Below are 27,682 nucleotides of genomic sequence, written 5' to 3'. Positions count from 1 at the left end.
ATTTATCATCACCGATGCACCTAAGTGCACTGCCCGCTTCCTATTGGTTTGGATTACTTTATTTACAGTTTATACTATGATCGGAAAAAAATACAAGTAATTTTTTTAATTTTAATTCAAATTTTTTAAAAAGTAGTATATTATAGGTTATGGAGTACTGAACGTTATGGAGTAAGAAGGGCGCTTCAAAATCGTGAATCTCTGGTTTTTCTTCTCGGATATTTATTTCTATTTAAAAAAAGTAAATATCTTGTAGTATGATAAATAAGAACAGTGATTCACTTATTTATCCATATCAATGTTTATCGCTATGCGTAAAGTATATAAATATAATTATTTAACTGTATACATAAACACATATGTACACGTATTAGGTCCTTACATATGAAATTGGCGTTTTGTATGGGAGGAACAAAAAGTCGAATATTTTTTAATATAATAAATTTAATTAATCAAAATATGAACCATTATTTTCTATGCACTTTTGCCATCTCATAGGTAGTTCATTGATCCCTTTACTAAAAAAAACCAGTCGGACGGGAATCAATAAAATCTTTGGAGGCGATTTGGACTGCCCCATCGGAGTTGAATTTTTTCTCTTGCAAGAAGTTATCCAAATTTCGAAAAAAATGGTAATCTGACGGAGCAAGGTCTGGGGAGTACGGATGATGTCTTAGACTTTCCAATTGAAGCTCTTCTAATTTAGTAGCCGTCTGTTGCGCAGTGTGTGGTCTAGCGTTGTCGTGAAGCAGCAGTGGCGTGGAGCGATTGACCAGCCTAGGTTGTTTAGCCGCTAGCTTTTCCATCATGGTTTGCAATTGCTGACAATAGACATCAGCCGTAATAGTCTGGCCAGATTTGAGAAAACTGTAATGAACAATACCGGCACTAGTCCACCAAACGCTTACAAGTAACTTTTTTGGGGTTCATTTTCGCTTGGGGCAGGATTTGGCTGGCTGGCCAGGATCCAACCATTGCGCTGAGCGCTTCCGTTTATCGTAAAGAACCCATTTTTCATCACAGGTAATGATTCGGTTTAAAATACCTTCATTATTGTGCCGGTTTAGTAATGTAACGCAACAGTCGACGCGCGTTTGCCGGTTTGCTTCAGTCAATTCGTGAGGTACCCACCTTTCAAGCTTTTTAATCTTCCCAATTTGCTTCAAGTGAATTAAAACAGTTTTATCACTAACATCGCAGCCTGCAGCTAACTCGGACGTGGTTTGCGATGGATCCGCTTCCACAATAGCCTTCAACTCGTCATTATCAACTTGAGTCTCAGGCCGTCCACGGCGCTTGTTCTGCAGATCAAAATTTCCAGAATGAAAACGTTGGAACCAAAAACGAACTGTGTTTTCTTTTGCAACACGACCGCCATACACATCATTCACCCTTCGAGTCGTTTCCGCAGCACTAGTGCCACGGCGGAACTCGTACTCGTAAATAATGCGATGTTTTAAGTTTTCCATTTTGTAAAATGAGTGACGCAAACAGAAAAAAACAGAAGAAAAAAAACAAATGAATGACGGTCATCGAACCACAAATACATGAGTCTATAGCTGTACAAATTTGAATTTGGAATTCCTTACCAAAGAGGAGAAATTCGTGATTAAAGTGGCCAGTACGAAAAACGCCAATTTCATATGTAAGGACCTAATATTTTTACTCTAAAAGTATATACCTCGTACTAACAGATTGCGATCCACACTTCGCAAATGTTTAAATCCATAGCATCGATACACTTTAAAACACTTAGCAATAAAATGTATATGGCCCTTAAACACTCGGTCGCTCACTACACGTGGATATAAACGCCGCAATAAAAGTAAAGTGCATTAGGATCGTGCACGCCGAACGTTTAGCACCCTCTTCATGCAATGCTCACTTTGGTGAGTGATGTGGGGATCCCAGAATATACAAATCTATACGTATTTTTTATTCATTTGATCAATGTATTTTTAACGGAATATCCTCTGTTAATGTTCAGGCAAGTAAATGTTAAGTTAGGCTCCGAGCCTCTTAGTGATATCACCATCAGCTCACTATACGTCCCCACTGAGGGACTCAAAGCCAAAGTTAGGCGTGACTAAGCCATAGTCAAACACGCTGGCACAGTACGTTGGTTGGTTGACTTCACACATATATATTATATATATATACGTACTCCCGCGACTCCGTCCGCGCGCAGTTAAAAAAAATGAAAAATAGATGTTGACCGATTCTCAGACCTACTGAATATGCTCACAAAATTTCATGAGAATCAGTCAAGCCGTTTCGGAGGAGTACGGGAACGAAAACTGTAAAACGAGAATATTATATATTAGATATACACTTTGAATTTCTTCTCAGATATATGCAGGTTGCATCACGACGTTTTCCTTCACCATAAGAACGTCGGATAAAATGTACATATGTAAATCGAGAATCGAAAAACACATTGGTACATGGCGGGATTCGAACCCAGGACCTGTAGATTGCAAGTCAAGTGCTTAACCTCTGAGTCATCGACGCTCTTTACAAACATTTCTTATGCTATGTAAATTAATTCTATTAATTGATGACTCGTCATTATCTTTTACCGAAGAACGAATTTATTGTATTATTTAATGGAGCTTATTATTTGTTATTCTCTTTCCCCTCCTGAACGGAGATTCACCGGCTCAATCTAAAAACAATATCGCTAAAGTATTCATGACAAATCGTTGTCTAACGAAGAGAAATAACAACATAAACACTGAGCGTCTTTAGCTAAGGGAGAAAGTCGTGGTAGGGCCACAGTTACAGAGTGGAGATATTATTTAAAGATACTTATATTCACTCAATGGTATATGTCAATGAAAGACAACGAATATTGCGCTATATTCCTATCTTGAAACGAAGATATAGTCATTTGTAACAGTTTTGGTACTGTAAAGGAACGTCCGCCCTCAAAAATTATCTAGTGGTTTCTTACAGTTTTTTAAAGGTATGTCTTGTGTAATAAAACACCATTCATCCTCTTCCGCAAGTAGATGAGAGATTGTAAATGCACTAATTTTATTAAATTCAGAACTAGTTCTGTATTTATTTTTAAATTAAAATTCTCAAATACGCTGTTAGTACCGCCACACACTTCTAAACCCACCCTACAACTGGGTGCGTAACTAAGTAACGCCATTTAGATTGATGGCTGATGCAATTTTCAACCACCTTGCATTTATAGACTGTGATAAAAGATACATTTGCGGTGTATTTTCGTTCGACGGAACAAGTATCAAGAAGGTGTATTTTGTAGAAGGAATACCAGGATACAAAGGTAACATCAGCACGATGATGTTTATTTTTCCTAACAACAAAAAACCTTTACAAAACATTTAAGTTGTTCATTTAATTTATAGATCAAGTGTAGGTATGATACTAAGGTATTTTTAAACAGTTACGATCCTGTATGTAGATAAAGTTGTGGTTGAACTGTCCTTAAACGAAACATGGTCTAAGATTATCCTTTTTGACCTGAACTTGAATGTTACAGCCAAATAAATGTACATAATTGTTAGCATTATCCAAAAATTTGCCACCGCATCAGATTAGAGGAACGTCGGGACAATTTCTTAATCGTCACGAGGGTGAGAGACAAATCACCGTCGCGCCGCGTACTGAGCTGTGGTAGCTGTCCCCCGGGACACAGGCGTAGTGTCCCCTATGCTATGTTACTGGGTTGTGGTACATGTTAAGAGCTTACACTTCTAAGGCAAATGAAAAAAACCGCCCATAGAGAATATGAAATGGAAGAATTTACTTAAGTTTAGTTGTAAGTTGTAAGCAAAAAACGTTTTTTTGCAGCGGAAAGTATAAAAATGGAGTAGGCTTTGTTGTAGCAGAATTTATTATTTTAAATTCTTATTACATATTTTCAAAGCTTTCAAATCGCTATTAGCTTACGTTTTAAGCCACAGTTTAAACTAGACAACTGCAAACAGCGGTAAAATGGTTTGTACGGCCCCCTAGTGCCGCTGACTTTGACGGATGCATCTACCCTTGCACACCTAATAAAGTAATGCGTTGTGGTATTGCTTAGTTACCCTAAGTAGACTTTAATGACATGAGGGAGGCTTTTTGTATTCAATAAAAGAAGTCATTCATATTGTTTTGATAGAAGGTATTATCTTCAAAAGGATTTATTGTTTACATTTTATGTAAAACTAGCTGTCGCCCGCGACTCTGTACGTGCGGCATTAAAAAACCTTAATAAGTAGTATATGTGTTCTTCCAGACTATGTTCTACATCTTTGCCAAATTTCGTCAAGTTCCGTTGAGCGGTTATGAATATACCTTCAAACAAACATCCTTCCATCCATACATGCATATATTATAAACATACACAATTATAATATTAGTAAGATTAAAATAGGAATATTAATAATATTAAGTGATTATGTGATGAAGTTATTGATGCCAGTCGACGACTAGATCAAATTTCTTGCTTGCACAACACAAGTACAAAACGCATCGATCTAATGCATTGTTTAACTACAAGAAAGAAATTTCCGATTTGCAAAAAATAGTGAAATCAAGAAAAAAGATCATTGTTCTTGCAAGACGTTTAATGAATTCTACAAGATATTAGTGTACTTATAACGCCTCATAAAGTTGGTGGAAGTATCGCTCTACAAATTTCAAAGAAGTTGATACATCGTCACAGCAATTCCCATAGACGTACAAGGTACTTGCGAAGAGCGATGGGCTCATAGGGGTGTTCAGGTGTGCTGTTGTATCAACTGATGGCACAAATCGCTTTACCGTTGATGTATCACGTTTTACATTGATGTATCATCCCTAATCATATAGATGATGGTTTAAATTGAGTGTCATAATTTAAAAAAACAAAGTTGGCTCTTATTGAAATGTTTTGTTTTATCTGGCTTTATATGTTCTAAAGTCATTATTATAAAGTTTAAGTTTTATACGAATATGTGTAGGCAGAGACCCTCCATAGGGATAAGGGCAGGTTGATGATGATGTGTAGGCTGAGATAACATATTTATGCGTGGTTTTTTTTGAACGTTTTTAAACGGCTTAAAAAATGCTCAATTTTTTTTTTAATTTTTGTTACTTCGTAATTCCGCTTCTGATTATCCGATTTTTATATATTTTTTTTTATTCCAAAGGTATTGTTTGTCATATGATGCCATTTTTCTGATCACACTATTAAAATAAGGATGACCAAACAAAAACTCAAATACAATTATGTTGAAAACATAAATTGTTACTCGTAATTCCAATTTATGTTCCCTAAATACATCCTTGACTGAGAGAAATTTGGTATTTTCCACGTGAAGCACCTTCCACATTCATCCGGCTGAAGTTTACGTCCGCCATGACACATATATACGATTTATTTTATTGTCCATTAGCCGTTTACGTTGCACTGGAGATATATTCCCCAGAGCGCGCTACGTGTTTTACAGCGACGTACAAGTGATTCAAAACGCAACTGCGTCAACAAACTATACATTCTACTATTGTATACGAATAATTTATATTGAATTATATAAAATTCCAAGGTATAAAATTCTATAAGACAGCCACATTGTAGACACTGTGACAAGTAATTGCTAATTTTTTTAAGTTTATATTTATTGCGTGGCAAAGGACTCGTGGGCACTCGTCGCCAACATTTTGGTCATCCAATATGTCAAGTATAAGTTTGAAAAATGAAAATGAATAATCGAAAACTGCTTATATTAATCACAAGTCAGAGTTGAATTTAGCTTACAGTACAAAAAACTGTTTTCACAAGACTTAGGAGACCAATGACGTTGACAGAATGGAAAATAAAATAAAGAGAATTGGGCTGTAGTAGTCTACTTAACAGTAGACATTCTTTATAGAAGGCTTTAAAGAACTAAATTCTCAATGTTCTTATAGAAATTTAATTTAGAATGTAGCTATAGTATACTTCAAAGCCGTCACTATTCTCGAATTGAATCAGTTTTTCATTAACGACTTTCGCCATTTGGGACCGAGCTTCAATTTGCTTGAAAATTGCTTTCACAGATTTCATCAAAACATTTAGTTGGCTCTGTTTCATTGGTCTGCAGACATTAAAACTATTTGATTAATGCCTGTAGATCGATTTACAATCTTGTAAGTACTCTGCATAGTTTTAAATCACAATTTATTACTGATTTACGTCTAGTATAATGTTAATTTTAATTAGATTCATCATAATTTTTAATAATTACACTTAGTTAATTATCGCTTATTTAATTTTTTTTTAATTTCATACAAATATAACGAAGAAATAAGTACAATTAATATAACTTAAACTATGTTAATTTTGGATGTCTTTTAATTGCATATCAACTATTATTTTAAAGATAATTTGTTCTTTTTCCTGCTCCATAATTATTGGTAGTAATTCGTGAAAACATTATTGCACAATAATATGAAAAATACAATAGGATACATAAACTGATACATTATTTGTACTCAAATAGAGCACACACAACGAGAGCTCGTATAAATCACTTTTATGTCTTTCTTGAGCTTAATAAAGCTATAAAATCCTTTGCGCAAACAAATACATTAGGACATATAATATCTTCTTGGTAGATACAAAGAGTTAGGTACGAATAAGCCAAATAACTTGAATTCGTCACATAATCCTTTCAAATATTTTTATTTTATTCCAGTACTTGAACTCCATTAGATAAGGTCGATCTGGTCATTTAGAGTGGCAGTATATTTATATTATAATCCTATATCTACTCTAATAAGATAATTTATAGACACAAAGGATGTACTGAATGTAAATTTTTACACCCAATCTCGTATGCAGCACTTCGGTGCGCATCTCCTTTGCATTTCCATACCAAAAGATGTCGGGTATGAACAGAAATATGCTGCTATGAAAAAATTAAATTACGTCCCTGACTTGTACCAATTTCCGTGCACGCGAAGCATCTTCATAAGTGTGATATCGATACTGGATTTTAGTTTTTATTTTCTAGATATTTTTTATTTTTTATTGTGAATTTTCATGAAGTATTCTTCACATTACAGAATAAAGTTACTCAGACCATTTATTTGGTATTTCAGACTGTTTGCAATACGTTTTGTAACGTCTATCTGATTTTTTTTTTCCCTTCAAAGTCTCTATCTTGCTAATATTATAAATGCGAAAGTTTAAGGGGATGGGTGGATGTTTGATATCTCGTAACTCCAGAACGTCTGAACCGATTAAGATGGAATTTGGAATAGTGACAAATTACAACCCAGAATATCGCAAAGGCTACAAAATAATAATATTGCTTGTTAAAACTATACATAACACAGTCTTGTAAAAGTATAAAATTATACAAATACAATATATTAGATATAATGTAAAGGTGTATATAGACTAGAGCATTTTCCCAAACATTTCTATGTATTGTAATGTTCTTACGAATTACAAAATACAGGTAAAAACGTCAGGTTCGTGAAACACTAGAACATATAGAGCAACTCGTTATTCTGTTAAAAATAAATGCTCTAGTCTATACCCACCATAATATGCAAGTAGATTTCATTAGTAAAATTACATAAAAAAAGTGCAATTATATGGTTATTGCAAGTGGGATGAGGCGGAATGCACGCGACTCGTCGGCTCACAAACTACCTTTGAATTCTAAGAGGAAAATTTAATCCCGCTTCCTTATGAAATTCTAAGCGTATGCTATCTAGATAAAATAATATTGCAAAGGTATGTTAATCTAGTGCATAAATATAGAAAATAACATACGATAAGTAAATTAAGACTTTTTTATCTACTTTATTACATTACAATAAAGTTTATTTAAACTAAACTTCTGCGTCTAAAATAGACTTAATAACACGTTCAGTGTTACCGACTTGCTCTGTCCATATAAGTCCATATTAAAACGAAACAATCTTAATGTCATAAATCATATCAAAGTTGAAGTTACCATACTACCCACCACCAGAAAATTAAATTGTAATTTTTCTATCATCTCTTATCGTATTAGAGCTATAATAAAGTGGCAACAACTGTAAGCATTGTAAAGTCAAAACTCACCTAATTAAACCCTTTCAAAGCTTGAGTTTCGATAATATACCCTTAATCCAATAAATTTGCTATTTTATTTTAACTCGCAAATCTTTAAACTCCTTACCGTAAAGTTTACAGCTCCGTTTATAAATCGTACGAAATCAGTTCCCGTACGAAGCAAACCTCCCTGGGGCCTAATAGGTACACCCTTCAGCAGTTCCAAATTAAACTTGCCAAGCTACAATTTGCCAAGTTTACAATATGTTGGCAATGATGAAAAAAGGGGGTTCGTAATGAACGATGTGCATTTTGAATAAGTTTGAGTTGTCGTATTGATTTTCTTCTATGACTTCTATTGCTTTTCCCGTTATTTAATAAGCGAGAGAGTAATCCACATTAGTTTTAAATATTTACATCTATATATATAAAAGAAAGTCGTGTTAGTTACACTATTTATAACTCAAGAACGGCTGAATCGATTTGACTGAAAATTGGTGGGCAGGTAGCTTAGAACCAGGAAACGGACATAGGATAATTTTCACCCCGTTTCCTATTTTTTATTCCGCGCGGACGGAGTCGCGGGTAAAAGCTAGTAATATCTAAAAGATTTTGTTTCCAAAGACGCAATTGACGTGGAACTTACAAGATTTATTGAATGATCAACGATAAGCAAATTTTTATCCAGTTATTGTCAATTATTAGGAAAATGGTAAATAGCAGTTTTTTTCCTAAACAAAGCCTTGAAGGTCTGTCTCAAATATTTTGAGAGTTCTATGGAACAGAAGTTAGATCTTTTGCTATGGCGTTGTTAAACGACTAAGTTAATTCTTCGATTTCCATAGAGCGTTGTTGTTAAAGTCTCTTCAATTTATTCTGTGTGCAAGCGGAGCCCAGTGGCGGTTCCCACGCGGTCCGACAAACATTTGCGGCCTTATTGAAAGTAAACACCATTAGACCGCCGGCGATTGTTCTACCGAAATTCTTTTTAGTTTTTCTTTTGAAGGTTTCAAGGAGTTGTTATGATTGGAAATTGGTTATTAAAGTAGGGATGCTTTGTATAGGTTTTTTTCCATGTGGATAGTTTTGGTCAAGTGTTATTTTCTATCCTTAAATTATTCAAACTTTCGTGAGACATTATTACTAACTTATATAGAAACGGCTAAAACACTCACGTATATATGTCCGGTGTCGTCACCGACTAGTTTCGAGCCCTTCGGGGGCTCTTCATCAGGGTGAGTGGGATTGGTATTATTTCGCGGACGCGGCCCGTCGCTCACTGCGCGCCTGCGCTCTTAGGGCGCGTCTTGAGGGGGCGGGGGGCGCGGGGTGCGCCGGCGTCGTTGACGAGGTTGATACCAAAGCAGTGTTGGTGTTGTTATTAGAGTTTCCAGGGGCACAAAATGTACTGATTATATCCACAATATCGTCTTCAGCACTGTTGATGTTGTGTCGCGCCGCGTTCATTAAGACGGGTTCCCATGTACGCGGCAGAGCCCACCCCTTGTCTCTGTTGAAATTAGGTCGACGACCTATTTCAATAGCCTCCCGAAGCTTCCGAGACACGAAGTTCCTCTCACGGGCCAGCACTTTAACTTTGTCGAACCTAATATAATGCGAGGTTCCGGAGTTAAGTGCGTGATCCGCAACCGCCGAGGTGTTGCCGTCTAATTTACGTATACTGCGGATATGCTCAGAGAGTCTCGACTTTATATTGCGCCCCGTTTCGCCGACGTAACTTTTACCACAGTCGCACGGGATCTCGTAGACACCAGGACTATCTAGGGGATCCCGGTCCTTTGGAGATCGCATAAGTTGTTTGATCTGTGTCATTGGGCGGAAAATTGTCCTGATGCTGAACCTACGGCGTAACAGGTGTCCAATTTTGTCCGTGACCCCTCGCATAAATGGTAAATAGACCGGGACCCGCTCTGCAACTTGAGGCCGTGGTTTGCTGGTCGTATTCGCTATTCGGTAACTCTGTCGCCAGTTGTATCCATTGCTCTCTAATACGTGCCGTACGTGCGTCAATTCAGCCTGCAGGAATTGAGTGTCGCATAAACGTATTGCGCGACTTTAGGGCGGACTCTCATCACCATCCATCTCAGCTATCTTCAGTGCCACGCACGCTTATAAGTCGCGCAATACGTTTATGCGACACTCAATTCCTGCAGGCTGAATTGACGCACGTACGGCACGTATTAGAGAGCAATGGATACAACTGGCGACAGAGTTACCGAATAGCGAATACGACCAGCAAACCACGGCCTCAAGTTGCAGAGCGGGTCCCGGTCTATTTACCATTTATGCGAGGGGTCACGGACAAAATTGGACACCTGTTACGCCGTAGGTTCAGCATCAGGACAATTTTCCGCCCAATGACACAGATCAAACAACTTCTGCGATCTCCAAAGGACCGGGATCCCCTAGATAGTCCTGGTGTCTACGAGATCCCGTGCGACTGTGGTAAAAGTTACGTCGGCGAAACGGGGCGCAATATAAAGTCGAGACTCTCTGAGCATATCCGCAGTATACGTAAATTAGACGGCAACACCTCGGCGGTTGCGGATCACGCACTTAACTCCGGAACCTCGCATTATATTAGGTTCGACAAAGTTAAAGTGCTGGCCCGTGAGAGGAACTTCGTGTCTCGGAAGCTTCGGGAGGCTATTGAAATAGGTCGTCGACCTAATTTCAACAGAGACAAGGGGTGGGCTCTGCCGCGTACATGGGAACCCGTCTTAATGAACGCGGCGCGACACAACATCAACAGTGCTGAAGACGATATTGTGGATATAATCAGTACATTTTGTGCCCCTGGAAACTCTAATAACAACACCAACACTGCTTTGGTATCAACCTCGTCAACGACGCCGGCGCACCCCGCGCCCCCCGCCCCCTCAAGACGCGCCCTAAGAGCGCAGGCGCGCAGTGAGCGACGGGCCGCGTCCGCGAAATAATACCAATCCCACTCACCCTGATGAAGAGCCCCCGAAGGGCTCGAAACTAGTCGGTGACGACACCGGACATATATACGTGAGTGTTTTAGCCGTTTCTATATAAGTTAATTTTCTATCCTTGTTAATTATTTATTCATGAAATAATTTTAAAAATTGTCATTTTACCTGGCATAAGGGTGCTATTAGTTTTATTTATTGTTGTTTCATTATTTTTCACTAAGTGTTTAAATAAAATTGTTGATCAATGACCTTGATGTGTGAAAATACACTAGAAATGTACTGACTTCAATAAAAAAACATATGAGAAAAAAAAATATTTATTCAACTCAGAGTCTGGTTTGCTGATTTTAGTTTAATTTTAAGATTTGACGTCTTAATATGGCGCGGATTCATGCACAATTTTATTTGTTCATTGTTTCGTATGTATAAATTCTTACAATTAAATAAATCATCAAGAACACAGTTATTTTATTAAAAGCAGTCGATTTGTGTCCAAAGCTATATGATACGAGTATGTTTGCACGCCGCAGGACACAGCGCTGCCTGGGGAGCCCTCGCTGCAACTACCGCTCATGTTTATTTTCTTAACGCTAACACGTGGAAATGTTTCTGTTACCCTAGTACCTTAGATGGTTAACCGAATTATTATATGCTGGATAAATTTGTTCTGGGTAAATTGTTATAAAAATTGTAGTTGTTAATAATATCAAGAATTCAAGAAGTCGAATGTGTAATGTGAATAATTTTCCTACTCTAGAATTATACACATTTCCAACTACTGTTAAAAGTTACTTTGTCTTTGCGATGTAAGAAAAACCAAACTATATAACTATTCATGTCTTCGAAATATTCGCATATTATATATTAAATGCCTTTGGCTATTGGATTAGATGTTAGTTAGTGGATTCATTACGCAACAAGACGAAATTCTAAGTGAATTTCATCCCGATGCCCCTGCGTGTACCCCTCTACCCGCCCGAGGCTGGGCTCGTAAAACCGAATTGTCAATTTAAATTTAATTTCCTTTACGAGTCGCAGTGAGTGACGACTTACATGCACTATTACGTACACGAATTCTATTATGTTTTATGACGCGAACGTGGCGTCGGCTCGGGGTCGTGACGTTTAGTGAATTACGACATACATATCTATAGCATTTGTGATTTTACCTCATATCAGGTTTTCCTTATAGAGGCAAAATAATCTTAAATTCCTTTCCTTTAGAAACTGATGAATATTATAGCATTATGTAAAATGATTTTCAGATTTTATCACTTGTAAAATTCTAATCATAACCTTGTTTTTTGTTTCAGGTACGTTAACCAGAATTATTTTCAACATAAATATTTAAGGCTCTACTAATTGACTTTCTTTTTATTGGGTAAGTTTTTAATTTTGTTGAACTTTCTTTGGCATCTAAGCCCACATTTGCACGGACGCTTTTTTTTACACCGCGTTGAGACGCTTCCAATTAGAATAAACCGTTATTCATCTATCTGTTCATACGGCAGCGCTTTTTAAACGCGACGCTTTTTTATCGCGTAGTGGTGTATTTTGACCGCTAAACGAAGGAGACAAGAGTTTTTACAGCGCTCATCGCTTCAGAGCCGCCAACGCCATAGTAAAAAAGCGCCCGTTCGTGGGAATGCAGGCTTAACCTTTTTAGTACAGAAAACAACTGAATCGTAAACCACCTAATAAAATAAGCAAAAAAAAAAATACTCTACCCATAATCACTGTTTCAAACATTAAATTTTTAAAGACTAATTTTCCTTACCTCGCACAAAAATCATTATCACGAACAGCTAATTTCTTAGTTTATTTGAAATGGAACTGCAGTTGGTTACAACTAACATTTCCTCCTTATCATCGAGGCCACGACTAAATGTTGGAGAGGGCATTATTTCATCGCACTAGTCCACAGAACACGTATCTGGTACTAACGACCTTCCCGCCACTGCGTTTTACGACCGCCATATTTAAGATGGCCGCCAGCCACCGCGCTTCACGCCTAACCTTGATGACGCCCTTATCTTATGGTTTAATTATTCAAGTCATTTGCTTTGATATTTTCAAAATCTGACATTTGTCAGAATAATATTGTGAAATTCATTTGTGAAGTATTTCATAGAGTATTTGATATGAAAAAAAGTTTTAATAGAGTTTAGCTTTTACAAGTTTTATAATAAACTAGCTTTTACCCGCGACTCCGTCCCCGCGGAAAAAAAATAGAAAACGGGGTAAAAATTATCCTATGTCCGTTTCCTGCTTGTAAGCTACCTGCCCACCAATTTGCAGTCAAATCAATTCAGCCGTTCTTGAGTTATAAATAGTGTAACTAACACGACTTTCTTTTATAAATATAGACTAGCTTTTACCAGCGACTCCGTCCGCGCGGAATAAAAAATAGAAAACGGGGTAAAAATTATCCTATGTCCGTTTCCTGGTTCTAAGCTACCTGCCCATCAATTTTCAGCTAAATCAGTTCGATCGATCTTGAGTTATAAGTAATGTAACTAACACGACTTTCTTTTATATATATAGAAAAGTATAAGTCAAGTAAATGAGTCAATCATTATTGCCCAATAAGAGTATTGACTAATAATGAACGATGAAATAGTTAGTTTCTTTAGTAGGTACACAACATAGGTATGAAACATAAGGCATACATTAATTATTATAATTTAAAACTTATTCGTCTATAACAATGACATCAAGAATTGATTGGAACTTATCGACTTGATATCATTTCTCATTAAATATCGTTCGATAAATAAATAAAGTACCCTTATCGATACACCATTAAAAATCACATTCCCCAGCCATCAAAGTTGTCAGGGCTGGCATCATTTACCAATCAAACTTTTACTGCACAATTTGTACATAGATTTAATTTATTTCACTAGATATGTCATGTAAAAAATAAATACCATTAATTTTTTATATAAAGAGGTGACAAGCGTTAAGTGATCTATTTTTAAACAAGATATGTCATCGGAACGGATAACGGATGTTTAGTTAAATGATCCGTTGATGTTATTCTTGGTTTTGAGTTCAACACCTTAAAAATCCAAGTTGTAAGGTGTCGACACCATTTTGTAGTGGTATATTATAGTGTAAAGTTTGTGTTTTATATTATTAATACTTGTTTTATTGCGTGATTTTCTTGAACATGGTTTACGGTTATTTGTTTAGTTATTGGGAACAACATACAATATTTTCTTATAAATATAGTGTTTGTTTTGATTACTTGAATCATTACCGTTTCTTTAAACATAGAAATAAAATGTTTTTGTTTGTCTTTTATAGCGGTCCACAATTATGTTATTATGTTATAGGTATCGTTGATGTTACTGCCCCCAAGTAATGTCCAAGAACAAACAGTTCTTATTTGTTCATATAGAATTCTTTTTTCATTTAATTGTATAAATACGCAAGTTAGAAATGTGTCAAAAAGTGAATTTGCTTCAGGAATTGAACCGTTGATCATTAGTCAGGTCAGTAACAGAGCACTTACTATTTTATCACGAGTTTATTCATTCTATTTTCTTAGTCCGGTATTTGATGTTTCCAGTCAATTACATTCCTCGCGCCGGCTCCGGACCGCTCGAGTTTTATAGCGTCCGACTTCATTATGCTAATAGGGGCTCGAATTTTCCCGCTCCTCCCCAACTGCCTTGCTACTAGTGATTTCTTAACTTTCAATTCAAAAATTCTATATCTGATTTATTTATGTAATTTTAATAAACCTACATTTCTACTTCAAAAAAAGATTGCTTAATTTCTACGTGTTTCAGAAATATGTCGTTTCTTTTTAGAAGTTCGCTAGTCACAGAAGACAGGCGTGAAATGGAAGAAAATCCGCGTTTCGTCTGATGAGTGTGCGTGCAGGATGCCTAATTTTAGTCCTCTATTCCATCCTTTTTAATAAAGTAAAAATTGGAAAGGGAAGTGAATTTGACGGAGGAGAGGACGCATATAGGGGGAATATTATTTCTCTGTACGTTCCCCCGTCGATCAAAGGTAGGTAACGCATCTTCAATTGCGGAAATCTACGGACAGCGGTCGTTTCGCTAATTCGGAGTATTCAGGCCGCTTACTAGTTTGCCATCTAATAATATAAAAAAATATTTCACTATTTTGCATGTACAAATTTGTTTCTTTTAGTTACGCATTTGCTTTAATATTGTGTACTGTTGATGGTGCAGTCTTCGTTTTTGTGTAGAATTTACGACTTGTTACGGTCTAGACAGGAGGCGTGGATAATGAGTCCATCTCTATTCATATTTCGCGTAGTACAAATTCTATGTATCATTGTTATTGCGTCGGCTCCTTTTAAGTGTTTTCGTAGTTTGAGAACGTTGCCGCACACATTATCGCCTACTTTACCCCATTCTCCTTCATGTGGCGCAACAATAGAATTTGAATACGTTTGAAGTGTGTTTATTTCGATAGTCTATGTATCTATTTTAGTACTGTTTATTTTGTTTACTCTGTGTGATGACTTCTAGTTCTTTGTTGTGCTGTAGCGACAATAGTGATGTATATTTTATGTTATTGTCTTTTACAGATATGTTTATACTAAAAAGGCAAGAGTAATTGTTTATTTACCTACGAGTTAGAATAATTATACTCTTAACCTTAAAAAACATAGTGAGTATAATGTTTGGGGTCGTAGGTTTCTAGGTCAGTCGAGCAATACTTCGTTTTATATTACACATTTTTATAGTTACAAAATATCTTAGTGCTACAAGTTCTACCTGATCTTATCATTTCAACTGAATTTTTATTCGTCATACACATATTATTGCCACGGTGACTTGCCCCCTATTTTTTTAGGAAATTTATTATTTCTTTACACGCACAAGTGTGACTGGAGACTGTTTATCACTCGGCATGTTACACTACTATGTTACGGTGGCCGTTGTTTAATTTAGATGGGGAATTCAAGCCTAAATTGGTAATTAAGATTTTATGCGTGAGGGCCTTTAAAATAATATATTCTGAAGCAAAACACGGAATGCGATAGTATGGCCTTGATAAAAAAAATTGATGATATTTTGTCGTTAAAGGTTTGGGTGCTTTTGTTCTTTTTAGTTTATGGCTATTATTATTTCTGAAAGCGTCGTTAAGACGGATTTGTGGATAAATCGCAGTGCGTGCGCTTACCGTGTCATATTTTTTTTAATTTTACATTTTTAAATAGGAACAAATTTCCTACGCATAAGTCCAAATATTTAAAAGTAAATTATTTTTTGATCATGTTTAAGTATGTGGCTATAAATTACAATAAAAATATATAATACGTTTTCAAATAGTCAAATATCTCGAATAAGCATTAAAATCCAGAGCAAAATGTAAATGTAAAGAGCAAATCTTTTACAGCCGTCCAACCAATGTTACTGTGGGGTCATTTGAATAATTTTATTGCGAGATTAGATTCAATTCCTTCGACAAACTACCCTATGAGAATCACTTACAAAGAAAAAATCTTGCCTTCGCTTGGACCTGTAAAGATACTTATCTATTTCTATCTTACTAATATTATTAATGCGAAAGCTTAGATGGATGGATGAATGTTTATTAGAAGATATCTCCAGTTAGGTGTTAATTACCAAAAGTCCTTTACAAAAACATATAGTTTATACTTTTTCAAAGAAAATTACTGGTCATCAATACGTTTTTTGAATGTGTTTCACTATTCAGGACAATGAAGACAATGATTATTTGTTTGTTTTTGAATAAATAAAGTAACCAACATCGTGAGTTGTAAAAGGATCACAATATATTACGTCTATCCTGGCGGATCAAAACGTACCCCCGCTTTCAGTCTCTGCCACTCCGCGGCAAATCCTTGCATTTGCCGCCTGTCGTCTGCCGCTATTAATAAAGATTTTCTTAGCAACGTCCGCGTAATGTCCTAAAGCCGACTGCCCCCTACTTATCTGATTGTGTCCATGCTTTATTTACTTGCTTTTATTATTATGGAGTAAAGGTGGTTGAGTGCTTACGACTTTGACCTCATGCGTTCTGAATTTAAAGTAGACGTATATCGAGGCAATTAATTTCTTTTAAATCTCATTATGAAACGAAAACGTTTGTACTTATATTAATCTTATTTTATTTTGACTTCTTTTTGGAGTAATGAATAAAATTTTGAGTGCATCCCGCACTCAAAATCACTATTTTTAATTCATTTGTAATATAAAATTACATTCAGTTTTTTTTCTTCTCGAAAAAATTAAAACCTTAAATATTACTCATGGAATACAAGACGACATGACAAGGTCTTCGCGAGCCTTATTAAAGCACCGCTTTTGCTAGTTTTAATAATCAAGACTAAAAACTTGCATATGCAATTTTCATAGTATGTCTCTCGAACTTTCCTGGGGTAACATTAAGCAAACTAAAATTTAATTTCACGGTCCATTAATGCAGTAAAATCTTTTCGTTCCCTACACTTCAGCACATTTACGTATCCATAAACATGACTTTCCGTATAATTCCTATCACCTTAAATCCTGTGGATAGTACCCTAGGGAACATTTCACGGGTACTGCACTTGTAAGGAAAGATTTTACCTCCGTACGAATCGTGCATTCCGTTCTCGGAACTTTTGTATCAAAATTATATTTCGTCTTTCATTTCTTTATCCAGTTAAATTAATCCAAGCTTAAAATTGATATAACTGTAGTATTACATGGTTATTGTAGTTTTGTAATAAAATTATTTATTATTTTATAACATAAATACCCTGAGGATAAAAGCTTTTTTATTTAATTATGTAATTAACCTTTGAAAACGCTGGCTCCTTTTTATGTTTGTGTAAAGGTGAATATACACTAGAGCATTTTCTCAAGTATTTCTATGTTATGTAACGTTTTAACGAATGATATGATACAGGTAAAAGCATAGTTTTCAAAGTACGTCTGGTTCGTGAAAGGGTGATACACAACATATCATAGAGCGGCTCGTTGTTTTGTTAAAAGTAAATGCTCTAGTCTATACTCACCTTTAAATATGTTATTCATTTTAATAAAACGAATAATCTTTTAACAATTAAACTATAGTTTAGTAAAAGCTTGTTTCTGTAACTTTTAGTTTTCATTAAACAGCGTAAAATTATTTGTTAAATAAACATCATATATAAGTCACATGTCGCAAGATTTCTGATACATTTAGTGTCCAATTAACATAGACCTCCGTAGTCCTTTGTGATGTAATACCTTCACTATGATAGAATGTTGATCCCATTGTATCGGAGAGGCCAAACATAAAAGGTGATAATGTACGACTCTGGCATTATCCCTTAGGGACGTTTAACACGAAGTTGGGGTCTTAACGCTTATCCTTCCAGTAATTACCGGGGCTGTGTTTATACTTGGGAGTCCACTTAAATACGTCAGCTTACTTAGACGTGTTCGAAGGAAATTATTTCTTTGTCCTAAGCTCTTAGAATGAAAGGCATTCTGGACTTGATCTTTTGAGATTATTTAGCTTAACTCTTGAGAAAGGAGTGAGGTAAAGTGGCTACTACAGATAAATATTTTTAGAAAGTAAATAAGAAGAAAATAGCAATAATGTATTTAAATTAAAACTAACACCATGACCAGTGGACCTAGAATGAATATTTGTGTCAAGCTCCTTCGTATCGTCTTCGTCAATTATATTTATATTTGTATAACAATTTTTGGTGTACTTTGCATCTGATAAGAGAGTTGCACAATTTTTTAATTCGTGCTAGGCCCACTAGTTTTTTTTCGCCTTTTATGTTCTTCTACAAGTAGGTACAAATCGTTTGTTTTATGTTCAATTTTATTTAGGTTAATAGTGACAAGACCTTTGTATTTAAATTCACTCTGTGTGTCAATTTTTGTGTATCAATTTATATTAAAAGTGAATCTATATCAAGTTAGTTATTCATCTTTTCGTAAAAATTAAAAATTATAAAACTTATCCGTAGGAAATTATATAAAACGATACAACGGGAAATAAATGTTACGTAAATTAAATCAGTATACATTGTGACCTGGGCAGTGACAGTTTGAACCCACGTCCCCGAGCAGACCGCGACATAGTTCCCTCCACAGACCCAAGCACGTGCGACTCTCCCCAAATCCTTAACACGTAGTTGAATTAAAATACCTCGTGACCCTTTTTCATTAATAAGAGATCTTTGCTCCATACTGAATATTTATAATCTGTGCGGTCCAAGTGCTAGGAATTTGTTAACCGTGGAACTATTTTATAATATTTTTTTTATAATACTTTTGTAACAAAATGGTTCTAATATTAAGAAAAAATTAAAATGGCGAAAGGTTAGACAACACATCTTCAAATGCGGCTGTCTATGAGCAGCGTTCGCTTCGTTTATCGCTTTCGTTATTTTGGCGAATTTATGTGGCCACCTGATCGTTAATTACCTTATACTATAAAAATGGTCGTAACATTGGAGTCCTTTAAAATTGTCCAATTAGTTAAATTGTTCCAGATGCAAATGACCAGGAATTAATCCTTAATCTCTATCTCTAATATATATCTTCTTAAATCTTTCAATCGAATTTTAGATTATTATCCGAATATAATTAGGTACGCGTATTTTTATTGTACCACAACTTGCGCATAAGAAGTGGCTACTGATTTTTGTGATACATTTTCATGAGGTTACAAACATGTACGGTTTCGTCGACTCTTCCCGAGATTGGGCTCCTAAACGTATTTAGTGAGATTGTCTAAGATTTAAGTGTTATTTTAGTAAAGGATATTTTGCTAATATTTATTGAAAATTCGGATTTTTGGATCGAATTTATTTGAAGGTATCAGAACGGACCTTTCTGAATCATAGTCTGGAAGGACACATAGACTAATAATTACGTTTTTTTCATTATTTCCGATTAGATTAAAATGTAAAAGCAAGAACATTTTGTCTGTATAAAACGATTAAAAAGATTGTTAAAATCTTACAAAAACTCAGGGCTTGATTTAATTAACGTACATAATCTTCTTATTTCCTCCATCTTTCGGTTTATAAAAGTCGTAAGCGAGCCTACTGGAGGCAATATCGATACAAAACAAAGAGTTGGTCAATGCAACACGTGAGCAAAATCCGCAAACAACATTTCAACTCGCGTTAGACTAGTAACTTATTCACATAAACTAACTGAGCTTTTGCGGTGAACTTTTAGGATAGCATACGCAACCTTTCCGTGTTTACTGTTTACTTAGCTAGCCACTTCACTAGCTAAATTGGCGATGTTACAATGATGTAATATTTGTCTAGGTGAGAGCATTACTATCAACTACCCAAGCTTTACTCGTATAGAAACTTATAGCTTACTAGCTGTCGCCCGCGACTCCGTCCGCGCGCAGTTAAAAATAAAAAATCTAAATGGGGGGGGGGGGGGTTTATGAAAAATAGATGTTGGGCGATTCTCAGACCTACTGAATATGCTCACAAAATTTCATGAGAATCGGTCAAGCCATTTCATCAGTAGCTCAGCCATATATCTTATTTTATAGCTTTATTCCTGTAGGCGTATATTTATAATAGTCATAATATTTTATGTTCAAAATATCTATTTTCCCTAAGATCATGTCTAGGACTATTCGGTCATAACCTTTCCACTTAAAATACACATTTTATCGAAGACGTTGAGGTCACATTAAAATCCTAACATAATGCTCACTATCTTATATTTATTGCTATTGTGTTTTTATTATATCGTCTGGAAAATTCTATTACTTTCATCGGAACGAAATATGAGTCTCGGCTAGACGCCAAAGATCAATGTAATTATTTCTTCAAATGAACAAGATTTTATCCTTAAATTACAAAGACATAGCCTGAATACTTTAAGATGAAATGTGATATTTTATTTAATTTTGTATTAGAATATAAATTCATAATATTTTTAACAAGAAAATATTAAATCGGAATATAATGTAAAGAAGGTCACTGATACTGGTCATTTATTAAACGAAGAAGTTTCACTTCATATTGCTAAATCTGTTAATAAATTAATTTCACCTTTTCAATTCTTTATTCTTATACACTAAAATTGATATGCTTAAGTTAAAAAGTTGGTTTCGTTATAGTAGATAAATATTTCTCTCAGTATATTAGAATTGAAAAGGAATAAATCTTTTAACCGAAATAGCCATATGAAGTGAAACTTCGACATTTAATAAATGACTAGTAACAGTAACCGTCTTCGTATATTCCGTGCCAAGCCGAATAGATCATCTTGAACTGGAAATATTTCCTAGGGAATGCAATCTCGGTATTACTTCCTATCAAACTTTTCATATTACCGCTTTGAAACTTACCACTACAGTAGTATAACCTATAGATAAAAATTTTCCTTTAAAACGTACGTGCCTACGACCCCAACTATTGATTCTTACTTGTAATTCAAAACTCGAATCTTGTATGTCTTGTGTAATTTGATGTACCGACATATTGTAAAGATGTGATATCTATATATATAAAAGAAAGTTGTGTTAGTTACACCATTTATAACTCAAGAACGGCTGAATCGATTTGACTGAAAATTGGTGGGCAGGTAGCTTAGAACCAGGAATAGGACATAGGATAATTTTTACCCCGTTTTCTTTTTCTTTTTTTTTTTATTCCGCGCGGACGAAGTCGCGGGTAAAAGCTAGTTTCATATGAAAGAAGTTTGTTGCATCCAAAAAGATGCATGTTTTTTGTAATACATTCAGGTCTCTTAAAATACGTTTATGCTTATGAAAAGTTGTATGTACCGGACGAACTATCCATCATTTTGTTAACTTCGTTTTCAACAAAGAGTGGTGTTTTAGAGTGTTCTTTTAACATTAAATATTAATTTGACACATTTAAGAATCATAATATTTAGATTTACTTGTTTCTTCAATTAAATTTTTTTCTGTTTTGTGACATATATATAGTAGGGGTCATTGGTTCCAACCGTTCCCGACATTTCAGTCACATATCGTAGTCGGATCTTTCTCTTTATTTCGCATGGACGGTGTTTTAAGATCTCTCCTGTGTTCAGAAGTCGAATACGAGATTTTGAGCACACTGTAAGTGGGCCAACTTCAACAACGGCCGGATTTGTTCGGGGGACTCTTTGTGAAATGCAAACTACGGCTTTATTCCCTTTTTTTACTTCTGAAATTGATACGCTTTTCAACTCTGGTTTGGCTTTCGTAGAATACCTTCAAGATATTTCTTTTTTACTTGTTTGTTATTTTAAAGTAATGAACTGTAAAAAGTATCATATATATCATCAAATAGTATCATATATCAAATATCATATATATCTTTTGCTTTTAATCATGTCCATGAAGATCTCAAAATTCTCAATGTTTGTCTGTTGGTTTCTGAAACCAAATCTCTGTATAATACATATTATCATTCATGTCATTATCTTTGGCAAAACAGAGGTAACGTGTTTTAAATGCGGATTTTGATCTCATAAACCCATAGTAAATCAGTTATCATTTACTCATATCATTATTAATGCCAGTCCCTTTTTAGTAATTTTTTTTTTTAATTATTGCATACAATCAAATCAGTGATCCTGGAATGGTTGCAAAACTACACCTAATCAAACAATGAACATAAACCGTAATTTTGGTATGGATATCCTTCAATAACTAAAGGCATAAGTAACCTGTATTAAACAGCATCAGTTGGAATACTCGATTGCGATTGTAGTTTATCAGTGCACTAATTATACGGACACATGTGCAGTCTCATCCCGGCACGACGACGATTATGCGTTTGAAATGGAAATGTGGCAACTAGCATAGTAAAATGTCTCTACCCCGTATACACTGTGTTGCCAACTCACGGATGTATTCGCGGTTCGTTTTACATTGCTGTTTTTTTGCGATATCGTTCTTGATTTACCTTATCATTCTTTCTTTATCCATTTCTCTTCGTCTATTTCATTCGTTTAACGATTGAGATTTTTAAATCGCCGAAACATTTTTCTCAGAAGTCACACTTTCTTACAAAGTAAATTTTGATTCGATGAAAGTATCTCTAATATTTGGAAAAAAAAATAGTTGATTATAATCGGTTTTAAATCGAGAGAGCAATGAACACAGATCAATAGATAGCTTCACAGGCGTTTAGATCTCAATTCCAATACAAAAGCAATTATTGCGTTTGTGAATTGTTGCCAATAAGGATCCAGTGTTAGATAGAGCCAATGTTTTATTGAGGTATTTGAGGCGATTTGAAACGATCCTACGTGCAATGGAAATTTACATCAGCAATTAGACAATAATCCTAACTACTAAAGAGAGGAACTAAATTTTCAATGGAATATATTTATATATAAAACTTTATTGGATTTAAGTAAAATTAATAAGGTTTTTTTTTAAATATGATGAAATTGATGCAATTTTTTCAATCGACAAATCTTTCTGTATTCTATGAATACAACGCAGCCAATCAGCAATATTTTATCTTGAGATTTGCATTATTTGTTCTTTAATGTAATGAGATACATAGAGATCAAAAGACGTCACAAGCAACAATCATCTGAATGACAGGACGGTTTTAATAAACTTGAGATTAGAGAGAGAACCGACGTACCCTAATTTCCGACGTATTCAGGGGAAATAAGATCATTTCATTCAAGCATCTTACGCTAGATTTTTATACAATACTAACTTTTGCCATTGACTTCGTCCGCGCGCAATTAAAAATAAACTTAATAAGTAGCCTATTTGTTCTTCCAGACTATGTTCTATACATGTGCCATATTTCATTGAGATTCATCCAACCATCCATCCATTTAAACAATTGCGTATAATATTAGAAAAAATGATTTTGCATTCACCTCAGTTTTTTTAATGATAATTTGATAACATTTATGTTATTTCTTACTAATATTATAAATGGGAATGTTTCGATGGATGGATGAATGTTTGTTTGAAGATATCTCCAGAACGTATGTAACATATTTTTATGTCGCGCGGACGAAGTCGTGGGCAACAGCTAGTCTATATATATAAAAGAAAGTTGTGTTAGTTACACTATTAATAACTCAAAAAACGGCTGAATCGATTTGACTGAAAATTGGTGGGCAGGTAGCTTAGAACCAGGAAAAGGACATAGGATAATTTTTACCCCGTTTTCTATTTTTTATTCCGCGCGGACGGAGTCGCGGGTAAAAGCTAGTTATATCATAAATGCGAATGTTTGGATGGATATTTGTTACTACGTATCTCCAGAACAGCTCAACGGATCTTACTGAATTGGCATAAATACAGAACATAGTCTGGAAAAGCACATTGGTTGCGGTAAATATGACTACGTAGTTTCAAAGTTAACTGTTATACAAGTAAGTAACATATAGTTACATTGTGATACAGCAACATCTGTGCCGGAAAAGGTTCTCTCTGTACTCCGGAGTACTTCTGAACTTATCACAAATGTTGCCGACATCTGTAGACGGCGTTTTGTTTGCCGACTAGTCTTTGCATAGACGATTCAGTCAAAAGCTAAGAAACATATTTTGATTCACGAAATTTATATAGTTTGTTTATAGGCGTCATTCTATCTCACTATTCAATCTTCAGTGATTCTATCAGGAGTATCTAATCCTATAAATGATGAAAAGTAGAAGTGAGAGAGGTGTGACAGGATCGCAACAATCAGAAACTCATCATCGCCAACCTAGCGCAAAGTATTATGTTATGTTGTTGTTTTCAATATTTTGTGACGTCATAAATCGCTTTTAATAATTTTAAATAAAATGTTACTTTCTCACGAATGCATTATCCTCATTTATTATTTTCATCCTCAATCCCCACAATACTGCGTCATTTCTTCAAACGAGGTATGATTTGTTCCCTAAACAGGCTCCTTTGTGGTGGACAGACGTGCTTTATCTAAGCATCCCATATCTCGGTACAAACCGCCTCCACTCCCCTTCCTCGGTGTATTCAATTAAAAGACTTGCACGCGGGAAAAGCAATTATAGGGGTGGCTGCGATCTTTGTATACTTCCTTCACAAGTTGTAACGTTTGACATTTGTTATAGATTGTAAATGTGGACAACAATGGCAGATTTAATTAAAAAATGGGGGATATTATTGAGTATGTTTGTGTTCTAATTGTATGAAAAAAGCTCGGAAAACGTAGAAAGCTTTTAATTTATTTTTTCACCGTCCCCAGGCTATATTATTTCGCATTTACAGGATATTGGTTCGCTAATAACGTTGAACAAGCTTTGGTAATATTAAGGGTAGCCTCCACTGTCCCCATCCCCACTATATACAAAACAAAAAAATGACGGTTCTGCCGACTTCAATTAGTATTTTTTAACTAATTTTAACAAAATTCAGTCACACATTCTAATCTGTCTGTACATCTAGGCATACACACAATAGCCACGTTAGTCAAAAAGTTAGTTCGCTGTACGAGTACTATACCTTCATACAATACTCAACTTTAAGTTTCTCACAAACTTGACGGGCGTCGCTTTTAGCTGTAGTGCGGTTGTATTGTTGGCAGGAGCGTTGTCCCGTTGCCATGGCGACGACGCCTCGACTTTAATTTCGTTATACAATGCCGCGTCGCTTTGCCGTACTTCCTTGTTCTTATTATTGTCCCGCTAGAAAGAGCAGCCTGTTTATTATTACTGCCTTTGAGACTATACTAAAGATAGTTCCTAGACCTTACGAGTTCATATTATAGTAGTGTTTCTTAACTTTGCTGTTTTTAAAACAATAGAAGCAGAAAAATATTTAACTTAAAACTTATCTTTATTGTGTCCTTAATATTAGCTTATAGTAGTTGCGTTTACTTTAAAAATTAACACAAAATGGCGTACTAATTTATAGCGATTAACCCGAGGAACAAGAGGAATTTTTAACCCTTTTCAGCGACATACAGAAATAACCGACTAATAATCCTTAATAGTCATTTAAATCAAACAAGTCATCAAAGTAAACATAATAATTTCCTTTAAATTTACAACTGAACCTCGAATTGTGGCGTGACGCATGCGATCAAGGAAACAAACGGTTTAGATTCGAATACTTTGCGAGGAAAATAAATAGGACCAAGTTGTATCGCATAAAATGTTGCCAGTGAAAAAGTTTCTACCAAATGAGTAGGAAAATTGTCGGACTTGTGCACGCCTTGTAGTTTTTCGGGTTTATGACGCTGTAAACAGAGATTAATTTTGTTAATCAGACATGCTCGGAACTTTATTGCCAGTTTTTTTTTTTACTTTAAGAATACATTTTCTTAGAATTTAATTAATGAAAGTATTTCGTCTTCTACAAAGTTAGAATTAGTACAATAATGTAAAACTACATAGTAGCTACATGTTCTAAACTAACATAAAGGCAATTTTAAAATTATGTTATGTTAACATTGTTTAACTAGCAATAATAAGGCGACTAATAACATTGTAAATAGTGAATTGGGAACGTGGCAAAAGTTATATTCGGTTTAGCGAGGACTAAAAGGAATCTCGCAAAAAGATAATAATGCGAACTCGCCGGAGAACTTCTCAAATAACACAACGGGCTGGGGAATAGCTGAACACGGACATAAATGTGATAATCTAGAATAGTCAACCTACATGTGCTTAATCATAAAAAATTTAGCCAATGTTTCAAATACATTACCAGAAATCACGATAATTGAAATAGGATTATGCATATATTAACTTTAAACAGTAGATTTGTTAAGGTTGTTACGTTACTTTATGGTCTAAAAGCCGCACTATAAGTGCCCGTTTCCTTTCTGAGTCTATTTGTTACATAAATCTAATCCATGGCAATGATTTGTTCATTTGGTAGTAAATGTATTGCTTTCGTAATATCACACTATTTCGATTCAGATGATAAATGAATCTTTGTACTATTATTCTTCTTAAATAAGACATATTGTGTAGGCACTTCTGGTAAATAGTTCACAACATCTTTGTACAAAACAGGTAACAGTAACAAGGTAAGTTTAATGCGGCCATATCGGAATGGCTGGAGTACAACGAGCTGCAAACAGCCGGCGGCAGTAACAACACTATTACACATCTTTTTATTGCCTACGCGCCAAAGACCACCTCGGCATGGAATTCAAATCGATACGTAATGAGTCCCGCGTGAACTACGCTTGTTCGCTATTGCGAATGTCTATTTAAGTGTCGCAATTGTCTTATTACGTCAGATAGCCGTTAAATCTAAAGAACAATTTATCTCCGCGTTGTTATATGTTTTACATTAGAAAATAATTTTGCTTCACTTTCCTTCCATTTTTTTACCTCACTAAGTCTTAACTTCAACCTGTTGTCTTTCATGGGACATGTACCACAAAAACTAGTTTTTGCTTTTTTGACACGAAAAGCGGTAAACCGATATAATCTGTTTCATTCACATTCGCTATCAAACGAAGACACGTATTTAAACTGTATTTGTAATGCACCACATATTAACAAAGTAAATTTCATGAGAATCATAATGAAATGTGTTCAGTGCATTTGTTAATACAAACGGCATGTTACTAAAATGAATCTAAACATTGCACGAAGTTCGTTGAATGTAGTTTGTGAGTTGAATGAGAGCGGACCGCATTCGACCAACTTTAATATCCAGGCAACAGTCGCAGGCAAAGCCCGTAGCTGCCTTTTGACTCGGTTATTAATGAAATTTTCAGTATACTGGATGTCTATTCGAAAATTTAATG

The 27,682-nt window shown here is 35.1% G+C and overlaps 1 protein-coding gene across 1 annotated transcript in view; it reads left to right on the top strand.

Annotated features, from left to right (window-relative positions):
- LOC106719817 (uncharacterized protein CG43867) overlaps positions 1 to 27,682 on the top strand; it is a 237,087-nt gene that overhangs the window by 93,846 nt on the left and 115,559 nt on the right. The gene's annotated exons all lie outside the window — the stretch shown is intronic.

Source organism: Papilio machaon, chromosome 14 (assembly GCF_912999745.1).
Source record: "Papilio machaon chromosome 14, ilPapMach1.1, whole genome shotgun sequence".
Classification (NCBI taxonomy): Eukaryota; Metazoa; Arthropoda; class Insecta; order Lepidoptera; family Papilionidae; genus Papilio; species Papilio machaon.
Note: the sequence above shows the minus strand (reverse complement) of the source record. Positions and strands in the feature narration are given on the sequence as shown.